Source organism: Ambystoma mexicanum, unplaced genomic scaffold (genome assembly GCF_040938575.1).
Source record: "Ambystoma mexicanum isolate Mex_15411 unplaced genomic scaffold, UKY_AmexF1_1 Mex_scaf1, whole genome shotgun sequence".
Taxonomy (NCBI): domain Eukaryota; kingdom Metazoa; phylum Chordata; class Amphibia; order Caudata; family Ambystomatidae; genus Ambystoma; species Ambystoma mexicanum.
This window is the reverse complement of record NW_027182324.1, coordinates 4,670,491-4,684,799: the sequence shown is the minus strand read 5'-3', so window position 1 is coordinate 4,684,799 and position 14,309 is coordinate 4,670,491. Positions and strand designations below refer to the sequence as shown.

Genomic DNA, 14,309 nt, shown 5'->3' with positions numbered 1-14,309 from the left:
AGGGTCCAGGGTTCAAGTCCCTGTTCAGGCGTACCTTTGCTTCTTTTACAAAAAATTAAGCAGGAAATATGAATTGCTCATTCTAATATGTGCTATTTCTGATGGCATCGCAACCTTGGGCAATATGACTCTAAGGTAGTGGAGTCCAGAGTTCTTGGATGCTTTGCCAACATTTCAAGCCTGACTGTGCTTCTAAATAGCATGAAATAGCAATCTTTGTACAAAGTTTTAATATTGGGGAGACAGATTGGTCGAAAAAAAAGCAGACAGGCGCTGCTGAGATTCGAACTCAGGATCTCCTGTTTACTAGACAGGCGCTTTAACCAACTAAGCCACAGCACCTTTTTTGCATCTGGTCTCCTTTCCTTCCTCATGTAATCATTTAGAAGTGAAATCCACTTTTTTAAGGCTGGGCTTCTGTTGCAATATAACTTTTCAAAATGTTTTCCAATTGACTGAAACTCCATTGCACAAAACGAGCATGTCATTAATCGTCGATTTAGAGTGGACTGCATTGCCCAGTGTGTGCATTGAGGAGCACATGTTCGTCTTTACTGGGGAGCAAGTTTGCACTCATGAATGTGGCAAAACATTCAAATCCGTAAGTGGGTGAACATTAAAGTCCTAGATGCTGCAAATCTCTATATCTGGATACGGAATGACTGAAAAAAGTTATGTCTCCAGTGTCAAAATGTGTGTAATGCACTAGTAATTCATTTCCTTTATTGACCAGTGAGGTAGCCGTGTATGGAGGTGCTGTAGAGTGAAAATCAAGTTTCAAATGGGCAGTGATCCTTGTGCCTGGATAGCTCAGTCGGTAGAGCATCAGACTTTTAATCTGAGGGTCCAGGGTTCAAGTCCCTGTTCAGGCGTACCTTTGCTTCTTTTACAAAAAATTAAGCAGGAAATATGAATTGCTCATTCTAATATGTGCTATTTCTGATGGCATCGCAACCTTGGGCAATATGACTCTAAGGTAGTGGAGTCCAGAGTTTTTGGATGCTTTGCCAACATTTCAAGCCTGACTGTGCTTCTAAATAGCATGAAATAGCAATCTTTGTACAAAGTTTTAATATTGGGGAGACAGATTGGTCGAAAAAAAAGCAGACAGGCGCTGCTGAGATTCGAACTCAGGATCTCCTGTTTACTAGACAGGCACTTTAACCAACTAAGCCACAGCACCTTTTTTGCATCTGGTCTCCTTTCCTTCCTCATGTAATCATTTAGAAGTGAAATCCACTTTTTTAAGGCTGGGCTTCTGTTGCAATATAACTTTTCAAAATGTTTTCCAATTGACTGAAACTCCATTGCACAAAACGAGCATGTCATTAATCGTCGATTTAGAGTGGACTGCATTGCCCAGTGTGTGCATTGAGGAGCACATGTTCGTCTTTACTGGGGAGCAAGTTTGCACTCATGAATGTGGCAAAACATTCAAATCCGTAAGTGGGTGAACATTAAAGTCCTAGATGCTGCAAATCTCTATATCTGGATACGGAATGACTGAAAAAAGTTATGTATCCAGTGTCAAAATGTGTGTAATGCACTAGTAATTCATTTCCTTTATTGACCAGTGAGGTAGCCATGTATGGAGGTGCTGTAGAGTGAAAATCAAGTTTCAAATGGGCAGTGATCCTTGTGCCTGGATAGCTCAGTCGGTAGAGCATCAGACTTTTAATCTGAGGGTCCAGGGTTCAAGTTCCTGTTCAGGCGTACCTTTGCTTCTTTTACAAAAAATTAAGCAGGAAATATGAATTGCTCATTCTAATATGTGCTATTTCTGATGGCATCGCAACCTTGGGCAATATGACTCTAAGGTAGTGGATTCCAGAATTCTTGGATGCTTTGCCAACATTTCAAGCCTGACTGTGCTTCTAAATAGCATGAAATAACAATCTTTGTACAAAGTTTTAATATTGGGGAGACAGATTGGTCGAAAAAAAAGCAGACAGGCGCTGCTGAGATTCGAACTCAGGATCTCCTGTTTACTAGACAGGCGCTTTAACCAACTAAGCCACAGCACCACTTTTGCATCTGATTTCCTGTCCTTCCTCATGTAATCATTTAGAAGTGAAATCCACTTTTTTTAAGGCTGGGCTTCTGTTGCAATATAACTTTACAAAATGTTTTCCAATTGACTGAAACTCCATTGCACAAAACGAGCATGTCATTAATCGTTGATTTAGAGTGGACTGCATTGCCCAGTGTGTGTATTGAGGAGCACATGTTCGCCTTTACTGGGGAGAAATTTTGCACTCATGAATGTGGCAAAACATTCAAATCCGTAAGTGGGTGAACATTAAAGTCCTAGATGCTGCAAATCTCTATATCTGGATACGGAATGACTGAAAAAAGTTATGTCTCCAGTGTCAAAATGTGTGTAATGCACTAGTAATTCATTTCCTTTATTGACCAGTGAGGTAGCCATGTATGGAGGTGCTGTAGAGTGAAAATCAAGTTTCACATGGGCAGTGATCCTTGTGCCTGGATAGCTCAGTCGGTAGAGCATCAGACTTTTAATCTGAGGGTCCAGGGTTCAAGTCCCTGTTCAGGCGTACCTTTGCTTCTTTTACAAAAAATTAAGCAGGAAATATGAATTGCTCATTCTAATATGTGCTATTTCTGATGGCATCGCAACCTTGGGCAATATGACTCTAAGGTAGTGGAGTCCAGAGTTTTTGGATGCTTTGCCAACATTTCAAGCCTGACTGTGCTTCTAAATAGCATGAAATAGCAATCTTTGTACAAAGTTTTAATATTGGGGAGACAGATTGGTCGAAAAAAAAGCAGACAGGCGCTGCTGAGATTCGAACTCAGGATCTCCTGTTTACTAGACAGGCACTTTAACCAACTAAGCCACAGCACCTTTTTTGCATCTGGTCTCCTTTCCTTCCTCATGTAATCATTTAGAAGTGAAATCCACTTTTTTAAGGCTGGGCTTCTTTTGCAATATAACTTTTCAAAATGTTTTCCAATTGACTGAAACTCCATTGCACAAAACGAGCATGTCATTAATCGTCGATTTAGAGTGGACTGCATTGCCCAGTGTGTGCATTGAGGAGCACATGTTCGTCTTTACTGGGGAGCAAGTTTGCACTCATGAATGTGGCAAAACATTCAAATCCGTAAGTGGGTGAACATTAAAGTCCTAGATGCTGCAAATCTCTATATCAGGATACGGAATGACTGAAAAAAGTTATGTCTCCAGTGTCAAAATGTGTGTAATGCACTAGTAATTCATTTCCTTTATTGACCAGTGAGGTAGCCATGTATGGAGGTGCTGTAGAGTGAAAATCAAGTTTCAAATGGGCAGTGATCCTTGTGCCTGGATAGCTCAGTCGGTAGAGCATCAGACTTTTAATCTGAGGGTCCAGGGTTCAAGTCCCTGTTCAGGCGTACCTTTGCTTCTTTTACAAAAAATTAAGCAGGAAATATGAATTGCTCATTCTAATATGTGCTATTTCTGATGGCATCGCAACCTTGGGCAATATGACTCTAAGGTAGTGGAGTCCAGAGTTCTTGGATGCTTTGCCAACATTTCAAGCCTGACTGTGCTTCTAAATAGCATGAAATAGCAATCTTTGTACAAAGTTTTAATATTGGGGAGACAGATTGGTCGAAAAAAAAGCAGACAGGCGCTGCTGAGATTCGAACTCAGGATCTCCTGTTTATTAGACAGGCGCTTTAACCAACTAAGCCACAGCACCTTTTTTGCATCTGGTCTCCTTTCCTTCCTCATGTAATCATTTAGAAGTGAAATCCACTTTTTTAAGGCTGGGCTTCTGTTGCAATATAACTTTTCAAAATGTTTTCCAATTGACTGAAACTCCATTGCACAAAACGAGCATGTCATTAATCGTCGATTTAGAGTGGACTGCATTGCCCAGTGTGTGCATTGAGGAGCACATGTTCGTCTTTACTGGGGAGCAAGTTTGCACTCATGAATGTGGCAAAACATTCAAATCCGTAAGTGGGTGAACATTAAACTCCTAGATGCTGCAAATCTCTATATCTGGATACGGAATGACTGAAAAAAGTTATGTCTCCAGTGTCAAAATGTGTGTAATGCACTAGTAATTCATTTCCTTTATTGACCAGTGAGGTAGCCATGTATGGAGGTGCTGTAGAGTGAAAATCAAGTTTCAAATGGCAGTGATCCTTGTGCCTGGATAGCTCAGTCGGTAGAGCATCAGACTTTTAATCTGAGGGTCCAGGGTTCAAGTTCCTGTTCAGGCGTACCTTTGCTTCTTTTACAAAAAATTAAGCAGGAAATATGAATTGCTCATTCTAATATGTGCTATTTCTGATGGCATCGCAACCTTGGGCAATATGACTCTAAGGTAGTGGATTCCAGAATTCTTGGATGCTTTGCCAACATTTCAAGCCTGACTGTGCTTCTAAATAGCATGAAATAACAATCTTTGTACAAAGTTTTAATATTGGGGAGACAGATTGGTCGAAAAAAAAGTAGACAGGCGCTGCTGAGATTCGAACTCAGGATCTCCTGTTTACTAGACAGGCGCTTTAACCAACTAAGCCACAGCACCACTTTTGCATCTGATTTCCTGTCCTTCCTCATGTAATCATTTAGAAGTGAAATCCACTTTTTTTAAGGCTGGGCTTCTGTTGCAATATAACTTTACAAAATGTTTTCCAATTGACTGAAACTCCATTGCACAAAACGAGCATGTCATTAATCGTTGATTTAGAGTGGACTGCATTGCCCAGTGTGTGTATTGAGGAGCACATGTTCGCCTTTACTGGGGAGAAATTTTGCACTCATGAATGTGGCAAAACATTCAAATCCGTAAGTGGGTGAACATTAAAGTCCTAGATGCTGCAAATCTCTATATCTGGATACGGAATGACTGAAAAAAGTTATGTCTCCAGTGTCAAAATGTGTGTAATGCACTAGTAATTCATTTCCTTTATTGACCAGTGAGGTAGCCATGTATGGAGGTGCTGTAGAGTGAAAATCAAGTTTCACATGGGCAGTGATCCTTGTGCCTGGATAGCTCAGTCGGTAGAGCATCAGACTTTTAATCTGAGGGTCCAGGGTTCAAGTCCCTGTTCAGGCGTACCTTTGCTTCTTTTACAAAAAATTAAGCAGGAAATATGAATTGCTCATTCTAATATGTGCTATTTCTGATGGCATCGCAACCTTGGGCAATATGACTCTAAGGTAGTGGAGTCCAGAGTTTTTGGATGCTTTGCCAACATTTCAAGCCTGACTGTGCTTCTAAATAGCATGAAATAGCAATCTTTGTACAAAGTTTTAATATTGGGGAGACAGATTGGTCGAAAAAAAAGCAGACAGGCGCTGCTGAGATTCGAACTCAGGATCTCCTGTTTACTAGACAGGCACTTTAACCAACTAAGCCACAGCACCTTTTTTGCATCTGGTCTCCTTTCCTTCCTCATGTAATCATTTAGAAGTGAAATCCACTTTTTTAAGGCTGGGCTTCTTTTGCAATATAACTTTTCAAAATGTTTTCCAATTGACTGAAACTCCATTGCACAAAACGAGCATGTCATTAATCGTCGATTTAGAGTGGACTGCATTGCCCAGTGTGTGCATTGAGGAGCACATGTTCGTCTTTACTGGGGAGCAAGTTTGCACTCATGAATGTGGCAAAACATTCAAATCCGTAAGTGGGTGAACATTAAAGTCCTAGATGCTGCAAATCTCTATATCAGGATACGGAATGACTGAAAAAAGTTATGTCTCCAGTGTCAAAATGTGTGTAATGCACTAGTAATTCATTTCCTTTATTGACCAGTGAGGTAGCCATGTATGGAGGTGCTGTAGAGTGAAAATCAAGTTTCAAATGGGCAGTGATCCTTGTGCCTGGATAGCTCAGTCGGTAGAGCATCAGACTTTTAATCTGAGGGTCCAGGGTTCAAGTCCCTGTTCAGGCGTACCTTTGCTTCTTTTACAAAAAATTAAGCAGGAAATATGAATTGCTCATTCTAATATGTGCTATTTCTGATGGCATCGCAACCTTGGGCAATATGACTCTAAGGTAGTGGAGTCCAGAGTTCTTGGATGCTTTGCCAACATTTCAAGCCTGACTGTGCTTCTAAATAGCATGAAATAGCAATCTTTGTACAAAGTTTTAATATTGGGGAGACAGATTGGTCGAAAAAAAAGCAGACAGGCGCTGCTGAGATTCGAACTCAGGATCTCCTGTTTATTAGACAGGCGCTTTAACCAACTAAGCCACAGCACCTTTTTTGCATCTGGTCTCCTTTCCTTCCTCATGTAATCATTTAGAAGTGAAATCCACTTTTTTAAGGCTGGGCTTCTGTTGCAATATAACTTTTCAAAATGTTTTCCAATTGACTGAAACTCCATTGCACAAAACGAGCATGTCATTAATCGTCGATTTAGAGTGGACTGCATTGCCCAGTGTGTGCATTGAGGAGCACATGTTCGTCTTTACTGGGGAGCAAGTTTGCACTCATGAATGTGGCAAAACATTCAAATCCGTAAGTGGGTGAACATTAAAGTCCTAGATGCTGCAAATCTCTATATCTGGATACGGAATGACTGAAAAAAGTTATGTCTCCAGTGTCAAAATGTGTGTAATGCACTAGTAATTCATTTTCTTTATTGACCAGTGAGGTAGCCATGTATGGTGGTGCTGTAGAGTGAAAATCAAGTTTCAAATGGGCAGTGATCCTTGTGCCTGGATAGCTCAGTCGGTAGAGCATCAGACTTTTAATCTGAGGGTCCAGGGTTCAAGTTCCTGTTCAGGCGTACCTTTGCTTCTTTTACAAAAAATTAAGCAGGAAATATGAATTGCTCATTCTAATATGTGCGCTTTCTGATGGCATCGCAACCTTGGGCAATATGACTCTAAGGTAGTGGAGTCCAGAATTCTTGGATGCTTTGCCAACATTTCAAGCCTGACTGTGCTTCTAAATAGCATGAAATAACAATCTTTGTACAAAGTTTTAATATTGGGGAGACAGATTGGTCGAAAAAAAAGCAGACAGGCGCTGCTGAGATTCGAACTCAGGATCTCCTGTTTACTAGACAGGCGCTTTAACCAACTAAGCCACAGCACCACTTTTGCATCTCATCTCCTGTCCTTCCTCATGTAATCATTTAGAAGTGAAATCCACTTTTTTTAAGGCTGGGCTTCTGTTGCAATATAACTTTACAAAATGTTTTCCAATTGACTGAAACTCCATTGCACAAAACGAGCATGTCATTAATCGTTGATTTAGAGTGGACTGCATTGCCCAGTGTGTGTATTGAGGAGCACATGTTCGCCTTTACTGGGGAGAAATTTTGCACTCATGAATGTGGCAAAACATTCAAATCCGTAAGTGGGTGAACATTAAAGTCCTAGATGCTGCAAATCTCTATATCTGGATACGGAATGACTGAAAAAAGTTATGTCTCCAGTGTCAAAATGTGTGTAATGCACTAGTAATTCATTTCCTTTATTGACCAGTGAGGTAGCCATGTATGGAGGTGCTGTAGAGTGAAAATCAAGTTTCAAATGGGCAGTGATCCTTGTGCCTGGATAGCTCAGTCGGTAGAGCATCAGACTTTTAATCTGAGGGTCCAGGGTTCAAGTCCCTGTTCAGGCGTACCTTTGCTTCTTTTACAAAAAATTAAGCAGGAAATATGAATTGCTCATTCTAATATGTGCTATTTCTGATGGCATCGCAACCTTGGGCAATATGACTCTAAGGTAGTGGAGTCCAGAGTTTTTGGATGCTTTGCCAACATTTCAAGCCTGACTGTGCTTCTAAATAGCATGAAATAGCAATCTTTGTACAAAGTTTTAATATTGGGGAGACAGATTGGTCGAAAAAAAAGCAGACAGGCGCTGCTGAGATTCGAACTCAGGATCTCCTGTTTACTAGACAGGCACTTTAACCAACTAAGCCACAGCACCTTTTTTGCATCTGGTCTCCTTTCCTTCCTCATGTAATCATTTAGAAGTGAAATCCACTTTTTTAAGGCTGGGCTTCTTTTGCAATATAACTTTTCAAAATGTTTTCCAATTGACTGAAACTCCATTGCACAAAACGAGCATGTCATTAATCGTCGATTTAGAGTGGACTGCATTGCCCAGTGTGTGCATTGAGGAGCACATGTTCGTCTTTACTGGGGAGCAAGTTTGCACTCATGAATGTGGCAAAACATTCAAATCCGTAAGTGGGTGAACATTAAAGTCCTAGATGCTGCAAATCTCTATATCAGGATACGGAATGACTGAAAAAAGTTATGTCTCCAGTGTCAAAATGTGTGTAATGCACTAGTAATTCATTTCCTTTATTGACCAGTGAGGTAGCCATGTATGGAGGTGCTGTAGAGTGAAAATCAAGTTTCAAATGGGCAGTGATCCTTGTGCCTGGATAGCTCAGTTGGTAGAGCATCAGACTTTTAATCTGAGGGTCCAGGGTTCAAGTCCCTGTTCAGGCGTACCTTTGCTTCTTTTACAAAAAATTAAGCAGGACATATGAATTGCTCATTCTAATATGTGCTATTTCTGATGGCATCGCAACCTTGGGCAATATGACTCTAAGGTAGTGGAGTCCAGAGTTCTTGGATGCTTTGCCAACATTTCAAGCCTGACTGTGCTTCTAAATAGCATGAAATAGCAATCTTTGTACAAAGTTTTAATATTGGGGAGACAGATTGGTCGAAAAAAAAGCAGACAGGCGCTGCTGAGATTCGAACTCAGGATCTCCTGTTTACTAGACAGGCGCTTTAACCAACTAAGCCACAGCACCTTTTTTGCATCTGGTCTCCTTTCCTTCCTCATGTAATCATTTAGAAGTGAAATCCACTTTTTTAAGGCTGGGCTTCTATTGCAATATAACTTTTCAAAATGTTTTCCATTTGACTGAAACTCCATTGCACAAAACGAGCATGTCATTAATCGTCGATTTAGAGTGGACTGCATTGCCCAGTGTGTGCATTGAGGAGCACATGTTCGTCTTTACTGGGGAGCAAGTTTGCACTCATGAATGTGGCAAAACATTAAAATCCGTAAGTGGGTGAACATTAAAGTCCTAGATGAAACAAATCTCTATATCTGGATACGGAATGACTGAAAAAAGTTATGTCTCCAGTGTCAAAATGTGTGTAATGCACTAGTAATTCATTTCCTTTATTGACCAGTGAGGTAGCCATGTATGGAGGTGCTGTAGAGTGAAAATCAAGTTTCAAATGGCAGTGATCCATGTGCCTGGATAGCTCAGTCGGTAGAGCATCAGACTTTTAATCTGAGGGTCCTGGTTTCAAGTCCCTGTTCAGGTGTATCTTTGCTTCTTTTACAAAAAATTTAGCAGGAAATATGAATTGCTCATTCTAATATGTGCTATTTCTGATGGCATCGCAACCTTGGGCAATATGACTCTAAGGTAGTGGAGTCCAGAATTCTTGGATGCTTTGCCAACATTTCAAGCCTGACTGTGCTTCTAAATAGCATGAAATAACAATCTTTGTACAAAGTTTTAATATTGGGGAGACAGATTGGTCGAAAAAAAAGCAGACAGGCGCTGCTGAGATTCGAACTCAGGATCTCTTGTTTACTAGACAGGCGCTTTAACCAACTAAGCCACAGCACCTCTTTTGCATCTGATCTCCTGTCCTTCCTCATGTAATCATTTAGAAGTGAAATCCACTTTTTTTAAGGCTGGGCTTCTGTTGCAATATAACTTTACAAAATGTTTTCCAATTGACTGAAACTCCATTGCACAAAACGAGCATGTCATTAATCGTTGATTTAGAGTGGACTGCGTTGCCCAGTGTGTGTATTGAGGAGCACATGTTCGCCTTTACTGGGGAGAAATTTTGCACTCATGAATGTGGCAAAACATTCAAATCCGTAAGTGGGTGAACATTAAAGTCCTAGATGCTGCCAATCTCTATATCTGGATACGGAATGACTGAAAAAAGTTATGTCTCCAGTGTCAAAATGTGTGTAATGCACTAGTAATTCATTTCCTTTATTGACCAGTCAGGTAGCCATGTATGGAGGTGCTGTAGAGTGAAAATCAAGTTTCAAATGGGCAGTGATCCTTGTGCCTGGATAGCTCAGTCGGTAGAGCATCAGACTTTTAATCTGAGGGTCCAGGGTTCAAGTCCCTGTTCAGGCGTACCTTTGCTTCTTTTACAAAAAATTAAGCAGGAAATATGAATTGCTCATTCTAATATGTGCTATTTCTGATGGCATCGCAACCTTGGGCAATATGACTCTAAGGTAGTGGAGTCCAGAGTTTTTGGATGCTTTGCCAACATTTCAAGCCTGACTGTGCTTCTAAATAGCATGAAATAGCAATCTTTGTACAAAGTTTTAATATTGGGGAGACAGATTGGTCGAAAAAAAAGCAGACAGGCGCTGCTGAGATTCGAACTCAGGATCTCCTGTTTACTAGACAGGCACTTTAACCAACTAAGCCACAGCACCTTTTTTGCATCTGGTCTCCTTTCCTTCCTCATGTAATCATTTAGAAGTGAAATCCACTTTTTTAAGGCTGGGCTTCTGTTGCAATATAACTTTTCAAAATGTTTTCCAATTGACTGAAACTCCATTGCACAAAACGAGCATGTCATTAATCGTCGATTTAGAGTGGACTGCATTGCCCAGTGTGTGCATTGAGGAGCACATGTTCGTCTTTACTGGGGAGCAAGTTTGCACTCATGAATGTGGCAAAACATTCAAATCCGTAAGTGGGTGAACATTAAAGTCCTAGATGCTGCAAATCTCTATATCTGGATACGGAATGACTGAAAAAAGTTATGTCTCCAGTGTCAAAATGTGTGTAATGCACTAGTAATTCATTTCCTTTATTGACCAGTGAGGTAGCCATGTATGGAGGTGCTGTAGAGTGAAAATCAAGTTTCAAATGGGCAGTGATCCTTGTGCCTGGATAGCTCAGTCGGTAGAGCATCAGACTTTTAATCTGAGGGTCCAGGGTTCAAGTCCCTGTTCAGGCGTACCTTTGCTTCTTTTACAAAAAATTAAGCAGGAAATATGAATTGCTCATTCTAATATGTGCTATTTCTGATGGCATCGCAACCTTGGGCAATATGACTCTAAGGTAGTGGAGTCCAGAGTTCTTGGATGCTTTGCCAACATATCAAGCCTGACTGTGCTTCTAAATAGCATGAAATAGCAATCTTTGTACAAAGTTTTAATATTGGGGAGACAGATTGGTCGAAAAAAAGCAGACAGGCGCTGCTGAGATTCGAACTCAGGATCTCCTGTTTACTAGACAGGCGCTTTAACCAACTAAGCCACAGCACCTTTTTTGTATCTGGTCTCCTTTCCTTCCTCATGTAATCATTTAGAAGTGAAATCCACTTTTTTAAGGCTGGGCTTCTGTTGCAATATAACTTTTCAAAATGTTTTCCAATTGACTGAAACTCCATTGCACAAAACGAGCATGTCATTAATCGTCGATTTAGAGTGGACTGCATTGCCCAGTGTGTGCATTGAGGAGCACATGTTCGTCTTTACTGGGGAGCAAGTTTGCACTCATGAATGTGGCAAAACATTCAAATCTGTAAGTGGGTGAACATTAAAGTCCTAGATGCTGCAAATCTCTATATCTGGATACGGAATGACTGAAAAAAGTTATGTCTCCAGTGTCAAAATGTGTGTAATGCACTAGTAATTCATTTCCTTTATTGACCAGTGAGGTAGCCATGTATGGAGGTGCTGTAGAGTGTAAATCAAGTTTCAAATGGGCAGTGATCCTTGTGCCTGGATAGCTCAGTCGAGCATCAGACTTTTAATCTGAGGGTCCAGGGTTCAAGTCCCTGTTCAGGCATACCTTTGCTTCTTTTACAAAAAATTAAGCAGGAAATATGAATTGCTCATTCTAATATGTGCTATTTCTGATGGCATCGCAACCTTGGGCAATATGACTCTAAGGTAGTGGAGTCCAGAGTTCTTGGATGCTTTGCCAACATTTCAAGCCTGACTGTGCTTCTAAATAGCATGAAATAGCAATCTTTGTACAAAGTTTTAATATTGGGGAGACAGATTGGTCGAAAAAAAAGCAGACAGGCGCTGCTGAGATTCGAACTCAAGATCTCCTGTTTACTAGACAGGCGCTTTAACCAACTAAGCCACAGCACCTTTTTTGCATCTGGTCTCCTTTCCTTCCTCATGTAATCATTTAGAAGTGAAATCCACTTTTTTAAGGCTGGGCTTCTGTTGCAATATAACTTTTCAAAATGTTTTCCAATTGACTGAAACTCCATTGCACAAAACGAGCATGTCATTAATCGTCGATTTAGAGTGGACTGCATTGCCCAGTGTGTGCATTGAGGAGCACATGTTCGTCTTTACTGGGGAGCAAGTTTGCACTCATGAATGTGGCAAAACATTAAAATCCGTAAGTGGGTGAACATTAAAGTCCTAGATGCTGCAAATCTCTATATCTGGATACGGAATCACTGAAAAAAGTTATGTCTCCAGTGTCAAAATGTGTGTAATGCACTAGTAATTCATTTCCTTTATTGACCAGTGAGGTAGCCATGTATGGAGGTGCTGTAGAGTGAAAATCAAGTTTCAAATGGGCAGTGATCCCTGTGCCTGGATAGCTCAGTCGGTAGAGCATCAGACTTTTAATCTGAGGGTCCAGGGTTCAAGTTCCTGTTCAGGCGTATCTTTGCTTCTTTTACAAAAAATATAGCAGGAAATATGAATTGCTCATTCTAATATGTGCTATTTCTGATGGCATCGCAACCTTGGGCAATATGACTCTAAGGTAGTGGAGCCCAGAATTCTTGGATGCTTTGCCAACATTTCAAGCCTGACTGTGCTTCTAAATAGCATGAAATAACAATCTTTGTACAAAGTTTTAATATTGGGGAGACAGATTGGTCGAAAAAAAAGCAGACAGGCGCTGCTGAGATTCGAACTCAGGATCTCCTGTTTACTAGACAGGCGCTTTAACCAACTAAGCCACAGCACCTCTTTTGCATCTGATCTCCTTTCCTTCCTCATGTAATCATTTAGAAGTGAAATCCAATTTTTTTAAGGCTGGGCTTCTGTTGCAATATAACTTTACAAAATGTTTTCCAATTGACTGAAACTCCATTGCACAAAACGAGCATGTCATTAATCGTTGATTTAGAGTGGACTGCATTGCCCAGTGTGTGTATTGAGGAGCACATGTTCGCCTTTACTGGGGAGCAATTTTGCACTCATGAATGTGGCAAAACATTCAAATCCGTAAGTGGGTGAACATTAAAGTCCTAGATGCTGCAAATCTCTATATCTGGATACGGAATGACTGAAAAAAGTTATGTCTCCAGTGTCAAAATGTGTGTAATGCACTAGTAATTCATTTCCTTTATTGACCAGTGAGGTAGCCATGTATGGAGGCGCTGTAGAGTGAAAATCAAGTTTCAAATGGGAGTGATCCATGTGCCTGGATAGCTCAGTAGGTAGAGCATCAGACTTTTAATCTGAGGGTCCAGGGTTCAAGTCCCTGTTCAGGCGTACCTTTGCTTCTTTTACAAAAAATTAAGCAGGAAATATGAATTGCTCATTCTAATATGTGCTGTTTCTGATGGCATCGCAACCTTGGGCAATATGACTCTAAGGTAGTGGAGTCCAGAGTTCTTGGATGCTTTGCCAACATTTCAAGCCTGACTGTGCTTCTAAATAGCATGAAATAGCAATCTTTGTACAAAGTTTTAATATTGGGGAGACAGATTGGTCCAAAAAAAAGCAGACAGGCGCTGCTGAGATTCGAACTCAGGATCTCCTGTTTACTAGACAGGCGCTTTAACCAACTAAGCCACAGCACCTTTTTTGCATCTGGTCTCCTTTCCTTCCTCATGTAATCATTCAGAAGTGAAACCCACTTTTTTAAGGCTGGGCTTCTGTTGCAATATAACTTTTCAAAATGTTTTCCAATTGACTGAAACTCCATTGCACAAAACGAGCATGTCATTAATCGTCGATTTAGAGTGGACTGCATTGCCCAGTGTGTGCATTGAGGAGCACATGTTCGTCTTTACTGGGGAGCAAGTTTGCACTCATGAATGTGGCAAAACATTCAAATCCGTAAGTGGGTGAACATTAAAGTCCTAGATGCTGCAAATCTCTATATCTGGATACCGAATGACTGAAAAAAGTTATGTCTCCAGTGTCAAAATGTGTGTAATGCACTAGTAATTCATTTCCTTTATTGACCAGTGAGGTAGCCATATATGGAGGTGCTGTAGAGTGAAAATCAAGTTTCAAATGGGCAGTGATCCCTGTGCCTGGATAGCTCAGTCGGTAGAGCATCAGACTTTTAATCTGAGGGTCCAGGGTTCA

General features: G+C 40.7%; 11 non-coding genes across 11 annotated transcripts; 1 reads left to right on the top strand and 10 right to left on the bottom strand.

Annotated features, from left to right (window-relative positions):
* Positions 1–268: 268 nt before the first annotated feature.
* On the bottom strand, positions 269–342 carry TRNAT-AGU (transfer RNA threonine (anticodon AGU)). Its single transcript has one exon. It is a non-coding gene; the product is annotated as a tRNA-Thr (tRNA).
* A 1,608-nt stretch (positions 343–1,950) lies between these two features.
* Positions 1,951–2,024, bottom strand: TRNAT-AGU (transfer RNA threonine (anticodon AGU)). The gene has a single exon. It is a non-coding gene; the product is annotated as a tRNA-Thr (tRNA).
* A 1,609-nt stretch (positions 2,025–3,633) lies between these two features.
* On the bottom strand, positions 3,634–3,707 carry TRNAI-AAU (transfer RNA isoleucine (anticodon AAU)). The gene has a single exon. It is a non-coding gene; the product is annotated as a tRNA-Ile (tRNA).
* A 766-nt stretch (positions 3,708–4,473) lies between these two features.
* On the bottom strand, positions 4,474–4,547 carry TRNAT-AGU (transfer RNA threonine (anticodon AGU)). The gene has a single exon. It is a non-coding gene; the product is annotated as a tRNA-Thr (tRNA).
* Positions 4,548–6,156: 1,609 nt separating this feature from the next.
* On the bottom strand, positions 6,157–6,230 carry TRNAI-AAU (transfer RNA isoleucine (anticodon AAU)). The gene has a single exon. It is a non-coding gene; the product is annotated as a tRNA-Ile (tRNA).
* Positions 6,231–6,997: 767 nt separating this feature from the next.
* Positions 6,998–7,071, bottom strand: TRNAT-AGU (transfer RNA threonine (anticodon AGU)). Its single transcript has one exon. It is a non-coding gene; the product is annotated as a tRNA-Thr (tRNA).
* A 1,299-nt stretch (positions 7,072–8,370) lies between these two features.
* On the top strand, positions 8,371–8,443 carry TRNAK-UUU (transfer RNA lysine (anticodon UUU)). Its single transcript has one exon. It is a non-coding gene; the product is annotated as a tRNA-Lys (tRNA).
* Positions 8,444–8,680: 237 nt separating this feature from the next.
* On the bottom strand, positions 8,681–8,754 carry TRNAT-AGU (transfer RNA threonine (anticodon AGU)). The gene has a single exon. It is a non-coding gene; the product is annotated as a tRNA-Thr (tRNA).
* A 2,448-nt stretch (positions 8,755–11,202) lies between these two features.
* On the bottom strand, positions 11,203–11,276 carry TRNAT-AGU (transfer RNA threonine (anticodon AGU)). Its single transcript has one exon. It is a non-coding gene; the product is annotated as a tRNA-Thr (tRNA).
* A 1,604-nt stretch (positions 11,277–12,880) lies between these two features.
* On the bottom strand, positions 12,881–12,954 carry TRNAT-AGU (transfer RNA threonine (anticodon AGU)). The gene has a single exon. It is a non-coding gene; the product is annotated as a tRNA-Thr (tRNA).
* A 767-nt stretch (positions 12,955–13,721) lies between these two features.
* TRNAT-AGU (transfer RNA threonine (anticodon AGU)) lies at positions 13,722–13,795 on the bottom strand. Its single transcript has one exon. It is a non-coding gene; the product is annotated as a tRNA-Thr (tRNA).
* Between the last annotated feature and the right edge of the window lie 514 nt (positions 13,796–14,309).